We start from the raw sequence: 12,103 nt of genomic DNA, 5'->3' as shown, positions 1-12,103 counted from the left end.
AAGTTAAAGAAACCCCACAGTTTGAAGGCTGTGTGTTGCAATACCCACCAGCCCTGTTAGATTAACTATACATATGGAAAAAAACAACTTCTTTTGAACAGCAGTATAATATCATTTCAATATTGTCAGATCCGGGTTAGAATTCGTCTTCAGCAACCCATGCTTCTTGTAGGAGGCGACTAACGGGATCCGGTGGTAAGGCTCGCTGACTTGGTTGATGCATGTCATCGTATCCCTATTGCGTGGATCGGTGCTCATGATGTCAATCACTGGGTTGTCCGTTTCAGACTTCATTATTTGTAGACAGTCGTCATATAGCTGGAATATTGCTGAGTGCGGCGTTAAAAAACAACAACAAAATATTAACTAGTAATATCTAGCTGTCTTTGTGTGCTAGTTGATCCTAATGTAACTTCACACCTTGACAAGACAATCTGCTATCAATCCTGCCATTGTTGATGTATACAACTCAAAAGAAATTAAGGACCATCAGAATCTTTCATATGGTTTTACGCCGCTTTTAGGCATATTCCAGGAATATCCCGGCGAAATAGGCTTTACACATTGTATCGACCCGTGAAGATCCCGGTTAGAATAGATCTTCAGTAACCCATGCTTACCAAACGGCGACTATGCTTGTCGTAAGAGGCGACTGACGGGATCGGGTGGTCAGGCTTGCTGACTTGGTTGATGCATGGTATCGTATCCCGATTGGATTGTCTGGTCCAGACTCGATTATTTAAATCCCGCCGTCATACAGCTGGAATATTGCTGAGTGCGGCGTCAAGCAACAAACTAACAAACACGGCGCTAAGTCGTATGTGCTACTTGTGCGCCAACCCCAGAAGACCCTCAGCCCACCCCCTGATAAGATGAAAACACACAGCCACAACGACTCACACAGCCGACGGGTTGGTGATGAGTATTTGTTTGAATGTAAAACGTATGCCGTGGTTGCTGCAATCCCTCGACGGCTAATTACATCAACTTGGCTTCCAGATGAAACAATGCTGCCGAGTCCAAGGAGGACAATTAAGCTTTCTGTCTGTTAACTTAAACATCTGTAAAAAGCAAAGGACGCTACACAATTAAGATGATATCGCTTGAATAATCAAGAGATGTCTTGAAATATGATATCGTCTTGCTTGAGCAGAAGCGCTTTGAAACAAAAGACAACCTGATGTAACTAAAACTGACGTGACCATACGCCCGGGGTGAATAGTCGGGGCGGGTATGACATAATCCCCCGTCTCATGAGGATGATCGGTCGTCCAGTCACAAGCCACGCCCTCCCGAGGGGAATCCCCGGAATAGATCCTGTAACGTCGCCGGCGGCTGGACAGTTGCAAGGACAAAGGTCATCCCTGACCCTTTCGGTGGATTTAATGAAGTTATTAACAGCTGAGAATACCCAAAAGGACAGAAAGGAGGTATTTGGGAGGGCTGTGCGTCTGTGTGGGGACAGTGGTGTGCGTCTGTGTGGGGACAGTGGTGTGCGTCTGTGTGGGGACAGTGCTGTGCGTCTGTGTGGGGACAGTGCTGTGTGTGGATGTGGGGACAGTGGTGTGTGTCGGTGTGGGGACAGCTTGGGGTGTGTGTCGGTGAGGGGGCAGGGGTTTGTGTGGTTGTGGGGACAGTTGTGTGTGTCTGTGTGGGGACAGTGGTGTGTGTGGGTGTGGGGACAGTGCTTGGTGTCTGTGTGGGGAAAGTGGTGTGTGTCGGTGTGGGGACAGTGCTGGGTGTCTGTGTGGGGACAGTGCTGTGTGTGGGTGTGGGGACAGTGGTGTGTGGGGACAGTGCTGTGTGTCGGTGTGGGGACAGTGGTGTGTGTGGGTGTGGGGACAGTGGTGTGTGTGGGTGTGGGGTCAGTGGTGTGCGTCTGTGTGGGTACAGTGGTGTGTGTCGGTGTGGGGACAGTGGTGTGTGTCTGTGTGGGGACAGTGCTGTGTGTGGGGACAGTGCTGGGTGTCTGTGTGGGGACAGTGGTGTGTGTCGGTGTGGGGACAGGGGTGTGTGTCGGTGTGGGGACAGTGGTGTGATCTGTGTGGGGACAGTGCTGTGTGTCGGTGTGGGGACAGTGGTGTGTGTGGGTGTGGGGACAGTGGTGTGTGTGGGTGTGGGGACAGTGCTTGGTGTCTGTGTGGGGACAGTGGTGTGATCTGTGTGGGGACAGTGCTGTGTGTCGGTGTGGGGACAGTGGTGTGTGTGGGTGTGGGGACAGGGGTGTGTGTCGGTGTGGGGACAGTGGTGTGATCTGTGTGGGGACAGTGCTGTGTGTCGGTGTGGGGACAGTGCTGTGTGTGGGGACAGTGCTGGGTGTCTGTGTGGGGACAGTGGTGTGTGTCGGTGTGGGGACAGGGGTGTGTGTCGGTGTGGGGACAGTGCTGTGATCTGTGTGGGGACAGTGCTGTGTGTCGGTGTGGGGACAGTGCTGTGTGTGGGTGTGGGGACAGGAGTGTGTCGGTGTGGGGACAGTGGTGTGATCTGTGTGGGGACAGTGCTGTGTGTCGGTGTGGGGACAGTGGTGTGTGTGGGTGTGGGGACAGTGGTGTGTGTGGGTGTGGGGACAGTGCTTGGTGTCTGTGTGGGGACAGTGGTGTGATCTGTGTGGGGACAGTGCTGTGTGTCGGTGTGGGGACAGTGGTGTGTGTGGGTGTGGGGACAGGGGTGTGTGTCGGTGTGGGGACAGTGGTGTGATCTGTGTGGGGACAGTGCTGTGTGTCGGTGTGGGGACAGTGCTGTGTGTGGGGACAGTGCTGGGTGTCTGTGTGGGGACAGTGGTGTGTGTCGGTGTGGGGACAGGGGTGTGTGTCGGTGTGGGGACAGTGCTGTGATCTGTGTGGGGACAGTGCTGTGTGTCGGTGTGGGGACAGTGCTGTGTGTGGGTGTGGGGACAGGGGTGTGTGTCTGTGTGGGGACAGTGCTGTGTGTCGGTGTGGGGGCAGGGGTGTGTGTCGGTGTGGGAACAGGGGTGTGGGGACAGTGGTGTGTGTGGATGTGGGGACAGCTTGGGGTGTGTGTCTGTGTCGGGACAGTGCTGTGTGTCGGTGTGGGGACAGGGGTGTGTGTCTGTGTGGGGACAGTGGTGTGTGTGGATGTGGGGATAGCTTGGGGTGTGTGTCGGTGTGGGGACAGGGGTGTGTGTCTGTGTGGGGACAGTGCTGTGTGTCGGTGTGGGGACAGTGGTGTGTGTCGGTGTGTGTCTGTGTGGGGACAGTGCTGTGTGTGGATGTGGGGACAGCTTGGGGTGTGTGTCGGTGAGGGGACAGTGCTGTGCGTCTGTGTGGGGACAGTGGTGTGTGTCGGTGTGGGGACAGCTTGGGGTGTGTGTTGGCTAGGGGGGAGGGGTGTGTGTCGGTGTGGAGACAGTTTGGGGTGTGTGTCGGCGAGGGGGCAGGGGTGCGTTCAGGGACACGCACGCACACATTTTATTCAGTACCTGTAGGCCAAGGGCCTTTTTGTACAAACGAAATACAAAAGAAAGTTCACACCCATGTTTGATGGTGACTAAAAATGAAACAAACAAGAAATGGATTTTCGATGGTGGTGTATTTGATACAGGTATCATTATTGTGGTTTGGACCTTACGTTTGCGGTGTTTCGGCGACTGTTTTCAGACTTCTAACGTTTTGAAAACGTTTTGTCATGTTTTGCTCAAATACAATTTTCAGTGCTTACTTTCTTTTGCCCGTCAGTATAGTTACTCTGTTCATGTAATATGAATCATCAAGCAAGGAGGTCGGCGAGTCTATAGCCACATGTGCAGCACAGCTGGGGTCCATGTCCTCTACCACGACTGTGGAATGCATTTAATTTTATCATAGGCCCCTGATACAGGTTGAATTTGAAAATTTGTTAAAAATTGTAAACATGTAAATAATGCTTATTTTTACCTTAAAAGGCGACTATGCTTGTCGTAAGAGGCGCCTAACGGGATAGGGTGGTCAGGCTCGCTGACTTGGTTGATGCATGTCATCGTATCCCAAATGGATTGTCTGGTCCAGACTCGATTATTTCAGACCACCGTCATATAGCTGGGATATTGCTGAGTGCGGCGTTAAACACACACACACCCCACCCCCAAACAAAAAGTAAATAAATAAATAAATAAAATTAAAAATTAAAAAACAACAAAAACAAAACAAACAATAACATCAACAAACAAAAAAACAAACAAAACAAAAACCAACCAACCAAACAAACAAACAAAAACAAACAAACCAACCAAAAAAACACAAAATATTGTATCCATATGGGTAATCGAACCCGGACCCAAGGCGTGATGAGCAAACGCTTTAACCACTAGGCTACCCTAGTGCCCAAGTATTACATAATGTGTCGGTTAACAGAACTAGACCGGAAGTAGTGTGACCATGACTATGACAGGTACCCGTGACCTGACTCGTATATTGCGGCCAAATGCCCTATTTCGCCGAGTAAAGTGCAATGACATAAATACACCTCATCAACCAGTCGGGGATAGAAAATTCCCATCTCCTTTAACAATACAGAATATGATTCCCAACCAGGACACGGGAAGAATGTCATCAAGGGAATACTTCAGCACTGCAATCTACACGGTGCCTGTTTACGTCCATTCTAAAACGATTGCAATTGGCAAAAGCGGAAATGAGATTGTCGCAAAGTCATCTGGGTAATATGAGAAGAATATCCGCATGTGCTTATCCACGCTGTGACGACGATGTAAGATCTATCTACACAGGATATACACTGATGAATACCTCCACATTCCAGTGTTGATGATAAGACTCGGTTGTACGTGACCTGAGTCACAGAGGTTGGGATTATTTAGTGATGTTTGAAGAGTTTCGTTATATGACATATGGAAAGATAATTTTCATTATACGTCACGCACGATCCGTTATGCGACACACATCTGGTTTACATGCCACGTTGGTAATACATATGATAGAATACTATTACAGAACATGCCAGGGGAAGTAGAAAAATAAATTCAAATTAAGTGAGTGAGTTGGGTTTAACGCCGCTTTTAACATTATTCCAGTTATATCACGGCGTGTCAGCTTAATGTGGGAGGAAAGCCCGCAGTGATGCAGGTCTCAGACGTTTACCACTTTGGTGAAACCAACAAGCACGGGTAAGGTGCTGACAAACCTAGAAACATAATCGGGGCGAATCGGGATTCGAACCCACAATCACAGGTGTCTGGCGTGCCCAAGGGAGGCAACTCTGCACAGCGAATCGCAACGCCTTCGACGACTGGGCCACCCGTGCCCCCAATTCAAATTTAGGAAAATATGTTGTTTTGACAGATTGTTTTTGTTTGCATACTCAGTTGTGTTATTTTGATATGTGTAGATATTGTAAGACTAATATCATGGCCAGACGCCGCTTGAGCTTAGAGTTAAAGCTAAAGCTTCAATATAAGAAAGACTGTCACAGGATAAAGACACGCACACAGACACACACACAGACACACACACACACTCACAGAGAGAGAGACAGACTGACACACAGAGATAATATGTCTAGGTACCATCTGTTGTCAATTACAATAGTTGTGAAAATGGTGAGAACGACGACAATGACGACAACGACGGCGGTAAGGATGAAAACGGCGTTTCCATTTAGGTTTGTTATAAGACCTTGTTAGTCAAAATGAGTCAATTTTTACCGCTGCTCCCAAGAAACAACGCTAGCATCCAACTAATTAGTGTTTCAAGCCTATAGCGGTTTGATTTAATTCTGGTCAACGTTATCACAATGGCAACTTTGTAACTTATATATGTAGAGTTGAAGCCAGATACAGATCTCGTGTTTAAACATAGTCCATTAGGACTTACAATTAGGTGAGGTGAAATTGGGTTTAACGTTGCGTACACAATATTCAATTACGGTCTCAGTTTAGGGACAGACAGTTATAAATAATTATTCAATTATATGGAACTTCCCTTGATACAAATATATTTGTTTATTCATATTTCTTAAGAGGGTGGCCCAGTCGTCTAAGGCACCGCAATACGCGGTGCAGAGTTGCTTCCCTTGGGCACACCAGAAACCTATTATTGTGGCTTGGAATCCCGTTTCGCCAAGAGTTTGTTTCTAGGTCTGTCAACACAACCCCTTGCTCGTGGGTTTCGCCAAAGTGGTAAACGTCTGAGACCTGCATCACTTCGGGCTTTCCTCCCACATTAAGCTGGCAGGCCGCGGTATAACTGGAATACTGTTCAAAGCGGCGTAAAACCCAACTCACTCACTCTAAGTAAGACAATATGATAATCTGCCCATCCTGATTTTGCTGCCTAGGTGTGACGTCATAACCAGGTTTATACAGCGAGCTTCTCGTGTTGCTTGTATAACATGTACCAACATTTGCATGGCATATTATGGATACAGTCCGGGTAGTCTTGTCCGCCTTTAACAGGTTGTATCTATACACCTAGTTTATACAACGGCCGCCAGGTGGCATGACTTGTCAAAGGGATGAATCACATCAGTCTGTTTTTTTATTTGAGCAATATGGCGCGAGGTGTTTATATTGTTGGTGAAAACACAGGTTAATGATTTCATGTGATCTACCTTTGTTTACCCTGCTGTGGATGCGACCAATATGTACTGGCCATACATCATAAACATGTATACGTGTTTACAACCCATGCACGCGATGAGACCAAGATGGCGGACATGCCACGACTGGACTTCCGGTGAGACCTTGCTGAAGCCTGCTCCGCAAATATAATTCTCCGCCAGCGCTTCCACATGTTTAACCAAGTTAACGTACCAGAAAAATTAAAACAAATCTATTCTCTTTGGTAGAAATGATTATTGATCACTTGGAAATTTAATTCTTTTTAGCCGGGAAAAGATTGCATTGTAACGCTACACCGAAGCCTAATGACATACGGCTATTACTTGAAACGTAAAAGCGATGTAGAAAATATTAGATTATATCTGTACACTATACATTAAAAGGATGACGGGGGAATCTACAGCCTGTGATCACTTTAGCTTAGCAAATAATTGAAGAACCTCGTCCCAATACAAACAAACATCCCTTGTGTGTCTTCCACTTGGTTTGAAACTCACTGACACAAAGAGAATACTCATGATATGATCAGTCACGTGATGTCTCTAAATTCCTATTTGAAACAATACTCGGAAAAATTAATCCCACGTGACGCAAACTCCCGTTGCCCGGAGATGATTCGATACCCGAAATGGGCTTGCTTCACGTGCAGCCAGGCGGAGATAGTTGGATGGGTAAGGGGGCATCGGAGGGCGGGTCTGGACGAGATAGAGTAACTATTACTCCTTTCTTTACTATTTCTCACAATTAACTGATGATTCATAAATGCCTTGTCGTATCGCGGACCAACCAGTTTCACCCGCACGCTGAATCAAATGGCTGGTCATGTGCACGACATTTGAAATTATATGACAGACGGGGAGATTCTATTGAGCAGCCCCCCTGGTTCCTTGACAACTGTTTTTCTGATGCTGAAAAGGTCGATCAATCGTGTCTGGCTTATCGGCGAGTATCCAATCTTGGCGTTAGACGGGGGGTGAAAGGATTGTGCTCAGGTTGCTGATTATTTGTGCGGCCAGCTTAGTGTCATACCAACAGGCCATGTTTACTGTCTTGAGGATGTTGTTTAGTTTTAAGATATTTCACAGAGAAAACAACGGTCAAATATATTTTTGTACTGTATTTCATTAAGCAGTGTTGTACTACTGGATTCGCTGGTGACATTTGGCAGTTGTAAATTATGACCTATGAATCATAGCTCGGGTCTGTATATTATATAATAATTACTTGCTAATTATCACACAACCTATGTATCTTGGAAACCATTGGCTAAATTGAACCTGTCGGGACTCAGTAATCATATTTACTTATCCTAAAAATGTTTGTGTCCTTGATAGTCCTTTACAGATATTTAGCAGACGACGTCAAGAGTATTTCATAATGATTAAATGGGTGAGTATGTTTTTCAGCCGGTTTGGGACATATTCCAGCAATAATCACAAGAAATGGGCTTCAAACATTGTACCCATGTGGGAAACGAACCCGGGCCTTCGGAGTGACGAGCGAACGCTTTAACCACTAGGCTACCCCACCGCTTCCTTTAATAATGAAGATGTGAAAAGTATTACCTATCACGCGGTATTGTGGGTCTATCTTTCATAATCACTTGTCTCAAACTATTATCGAACACTATGGATGAGCTGATAAATAATTTAAGTATAGTTATAGATCGGTAGTTGCATTTCTCAAACTTTTGTATTTTCGAGATGCGGTAAGGTAGCCTTGTGGATAAAGCGTTGGTCCGTGCCGTTGAACACCATGGTTCGATTCCCCAAATGGGTACACTCTGGGAAACATTTTCTTGTGTCCCCTACAGTGGTGGAACACCTCACTCACTGACAGTTTCGATAGACGTTAGAAGTGGTAAGTGGTTTGAATGGTGTTTAACGTCGCGTTCATCATTATTGCCCTTATATGGCGAAGTACATGTGGGTAGAAGAGAGACCGAGGCAGATTGGATGTAAACAGACACACCAGGTTCAGTAGATGTAAACTGATAGTGAGTGGGTATGATTTTACGCCGCTTTTAGCAATATTCCAGCAATATCATGTGGACACCAGAAATGGGCGTCACACGTGAGGAATCGAACCCGGTCTTAGGCCTGACGAGCGATCGCTTTAACTACTAGGCTACCCAACCTCCCTCGTAAAGGGATTGTCCAGGTTTAAGATACATTCGGATGTAATAGCAACGACACACTGCGAAGGAAAATACGCTGACGCATAAGACTAGATAACGGATAGTATCATATTAAAATAACAATTTGGAAATAGTATTGACGGATGTTACAGTTACGAGTTAAGAAACCCTAGAAACAGCCATCACATCGGTTTTGAATAAAAACACATGGCGCCACACTGCAATATGTTTAGTATTCCGATACATTTCAGAGTGCTACAACAATGAAAAGACCAAACGTGTTTTGTCAATTATTCTACATAATTGACAGATAATTGCACGCTGACACAATCGATCAATGTCATGTCTTGGAAAATAATGAAAATATCTCGCAACGTTTGTAACGAAATTCATCCTTAACAAGTTTGAGTCCAACTAAAATCCAGCGAGCCCAACGTCGTGGATGATATTTGCAGTGTGTGTGATATCTAACAGGATATTTGTTATTGAAATTACAGAAGCTAATAAAGAATGGTTGCGTTTAATTTCCCTGCCGTGCGGGCCAGCTTCATATCTACAGCTGGCTCAGCGAACGTGCAGCCTGTGATGAACTTGAATTCGTTATGGCAGTTTTAGCCATACAAAATTAAACATGGCTAATATATTTTCTCAAACATACACTGTCTCTGCATACGTGAAGGCATGGAGATATTGGTCAAGTCTCACTAGACAGATGGTCCAACCCAATACAATACAATACAATACAATACAATACATACAACTACTTTCATTCAAAAATGTACGTTGACAGTCGTCACAATGCGCATCAATTATTTTTGACATTTAGGATGTGACGAAGTCCCGTATGATCGAGAGTGTCAACATTCGGTGTTTACATTATAACAAGTCTATCATAAGCTTAAAGCGATATATGTAAAGGGTAAAATTCTCTGAAAATGTGATAAACACAGAAATGAAATAATGACTTACCTAAAGCTGATATTGCTGCCGAAGAACAACCACCTCTGTCTCGACTTGCCCCTTGTCTCCCAGGCGCTGTCCTCCGCCGAGTCCTCCCGGCGCTGCCTGACCCCACGTGACCTCTCACTTCCGCATGCCCTCTGTATATCGATCTATACACGAACTGTCGATATTGTGCCTATCAGCTAATTCAATACATATAATTGAATCAGTGTTTTCCCAGTGCATCAGCTCCAAGTCAGCAGTAATTCACAGACTTCCAAAGTTCTTGCTTGAACCGGAGACGCGCGCGTGCAAGGGCTTATTGATTGGCCGCAGTCGATGTGGTTGCTGTAATGGAATTAAATGACCATCGTTTGATAGCCCGCAAATCTCAACAATTAGTCAATGTGATCAATGTTAACTTAGCTGACTGGGAAACATTCAACTCATGAAGGTTGCTTGGACATTATCGGGAGATAGTTGTCCCGGAAATGGTGAAGGGTGTACTTATGGGATGGATGTGACTGTATGGAGGGTGAGGTGAAAGGGGTTTAACGTCGCGTCCAAGAATATTGGACCTTATAGTGACGTGTATGCACGTGTGTGTGTGTGTGTGGCTGCTTGTGCTTGTCCGGACTGATGCCGATTTATAGTGCTAGCTCACTAAGATACCATGCCGCAGTTAAACATGAATACCCCACTCAGACACAGTATACTGACTCCAAGCCGACCAGTCCTATTTTTACCCCCTTAATGCCGAGCGCCAGACAGGGTAACAACAAGAACTATGTTTTTAACGTCTTTTGGTATGACGCGACGGGGATTGAACCGGGCGGACGCTCTACCACTAGACCACGGAGGCGGTCGAACGTATAGAGGGAGGGGTGGGGATTGGGGCGCGTGATAGGTTTGAATGTCTGGATGTGCATTAGAATGGGACGCAGGGTGGTGGATGGTGGAGTCGGTGAGGTATTGGAGGCATGGTGTAGGTGGTTTAGTATGGGAGGCATGGTGTAGGTGGTTTAGTATGGGAGGCGTGGTGGAGGTGGTTTAGTATGGGAGGCGTGGTGTAGGTGGTTTAGTATGGGAGGCATGGTGTAGGTGGTTTAGTGTGGGAGGCATGGTGTAGGTGGTTTAGTATGGGAGGCATGGTGTAGGTGGTTTAGTGTGGGAGGCGTGGTGTAGGTGGTTTAGTATGGGAGGCGTGATGGAGGTGGTTTAGTCTCGGAGGCGTGGTGGAGGTGGTTTAGTATGGGAGGCGTGATGGAGGTGGTTTAGTCTGGGAGGCGTGGTGAGGTGGTTTAGTATGGGAGGCGTGGGGGAGGTGGTTTAGTCTGGGAGGCGTGGTGGAGGTGGTTTGGTATGGGAGGTGTGGTGGAGGTGGTTTAGTCTGGGAGGCGTGGTGGAGGTGGTTTAGTATGGGAGGCGTGGTGTAGGTGGTTTAGTCTGGGAGGCGTGATGGAGGTGGTTTAGTGTGGGAGGCATGGTGTAGGTGGTTTAGTCTGGGAGGCGTGGTGGAGGTGGTTAAGTATGGCAGGCGTGCTGGAGGTGGTTTAGTGTGGGAGGCATGGTGTAGGTGGTTTAGTATGGGAGGCGTGTTGGAGGTGGTTTAGTCTGGGAGGCGTGGTGGAGGTGGTTTAGTCTGGGAGGCGTGATGGAGGTGGTTTAGTGTGGGAGGCATGGTGTAGGTGGTTTAGTCTGGGAGGCGTGGTGGAGGTGGTTAAGTATGGCAGGCGTGCTGGAGGTGGTTTAGTATGGGCGGCGTGGTGGAGGTGGTTTAGTCTGGGAGGCGTGGTGGAGGTGGTTAAGTATGGGAGGCGTGGTGGAGGTGGTTTAGTATGGGAGGCGTGGTGGAGGTGGTTTAGTATGGGAGGCGTGCTGGAGGTGGTTTAGTATGGGAGGCGTGGTGGAGGTGGTTTAGTCTGGGAGGCATGGTGGAGGTGGTTTAGTCTGGGAGGCATGGTGGAGGTGGTTTAGTATGGGAGGCGTGGTTGAGGTGGTGTAGTATGGGAGGCATGGTTTAGGTGGTTTAGACTTGGAGGCGTGGTGAAGGTGGTTTAGTATGGGAGGCGTGGTGAAGGTGGTTTACTATGGGAGGCGTGGTGGAGGTGGTTTACTTTGGGAGGCGTGCTGGAGGTGGTTTACTATGGGAGGCGTGGTGGAGGTGGTTAATTATGGAAGGCGTGGTGGAGGTGGTTAAGAATGGGACGCCTGACCATTCCTACGATGCATAATACAAACTTCATTAACCGTGAACCTGAACCTGCCCCCCTCCCCCCAAGCGGCGTCTCTACAACTACGACTCGTGTCTATTACATAGATAGTACCCCAGGGGCAGCAACGACACAGGCGGGATAACTAGCTACTTCATCACATGCCCAACTCGGTTACTCCAAACACATAACGCCACCACGCAGTAAACACTGATGCCTAGCACACTATTTGGCAATCTA

General features: G+C 47.2%; 1 protein-coding gene across 1 annotated transcript in view; it reads right to left on the bottom strand.

The window, feature by feature from the left end:
* LOC124152088 (toll-like receptor Tollo) overlaps positions 1-9,911 on the bottom strand; it is a 38,754-nt gene extending 28,843 nt beyond the window's left edge. Inside the window, exon 1 of the mRNA XM_046524840.2 lies at positions 9,678-9,911. The gene's annotated coding sequence lies outside the window, so the exon portion shown is untranslated. The remainder of the gene's footprint in view (positions 1-9,677) is intronic.
* Between the last annotated feature and the right edge of the window lie 2,192 nt (positions 9,912-12,103).

Source organism: Haliotis rufescens, unplaced genomic scaffold (genome assembly GCF_023055435.1).
Source record: "Haliotis rufescens isolate VD_foot unplaced genomic scaffold, xgHalRufe1.0.p SCAF_32, whole genome shotgun sequence".
Classification (NCBI taxonomy): domain Eukaryota; kingdom Metazoa; phylum Mollusca; class Gastropoda; order Lepetellida; family Haliotidae; genus Haliotis; species Haliotis rufescens.
This window is presented reverse-complemented; position numbering and strand designations above follow the sequence as displayed.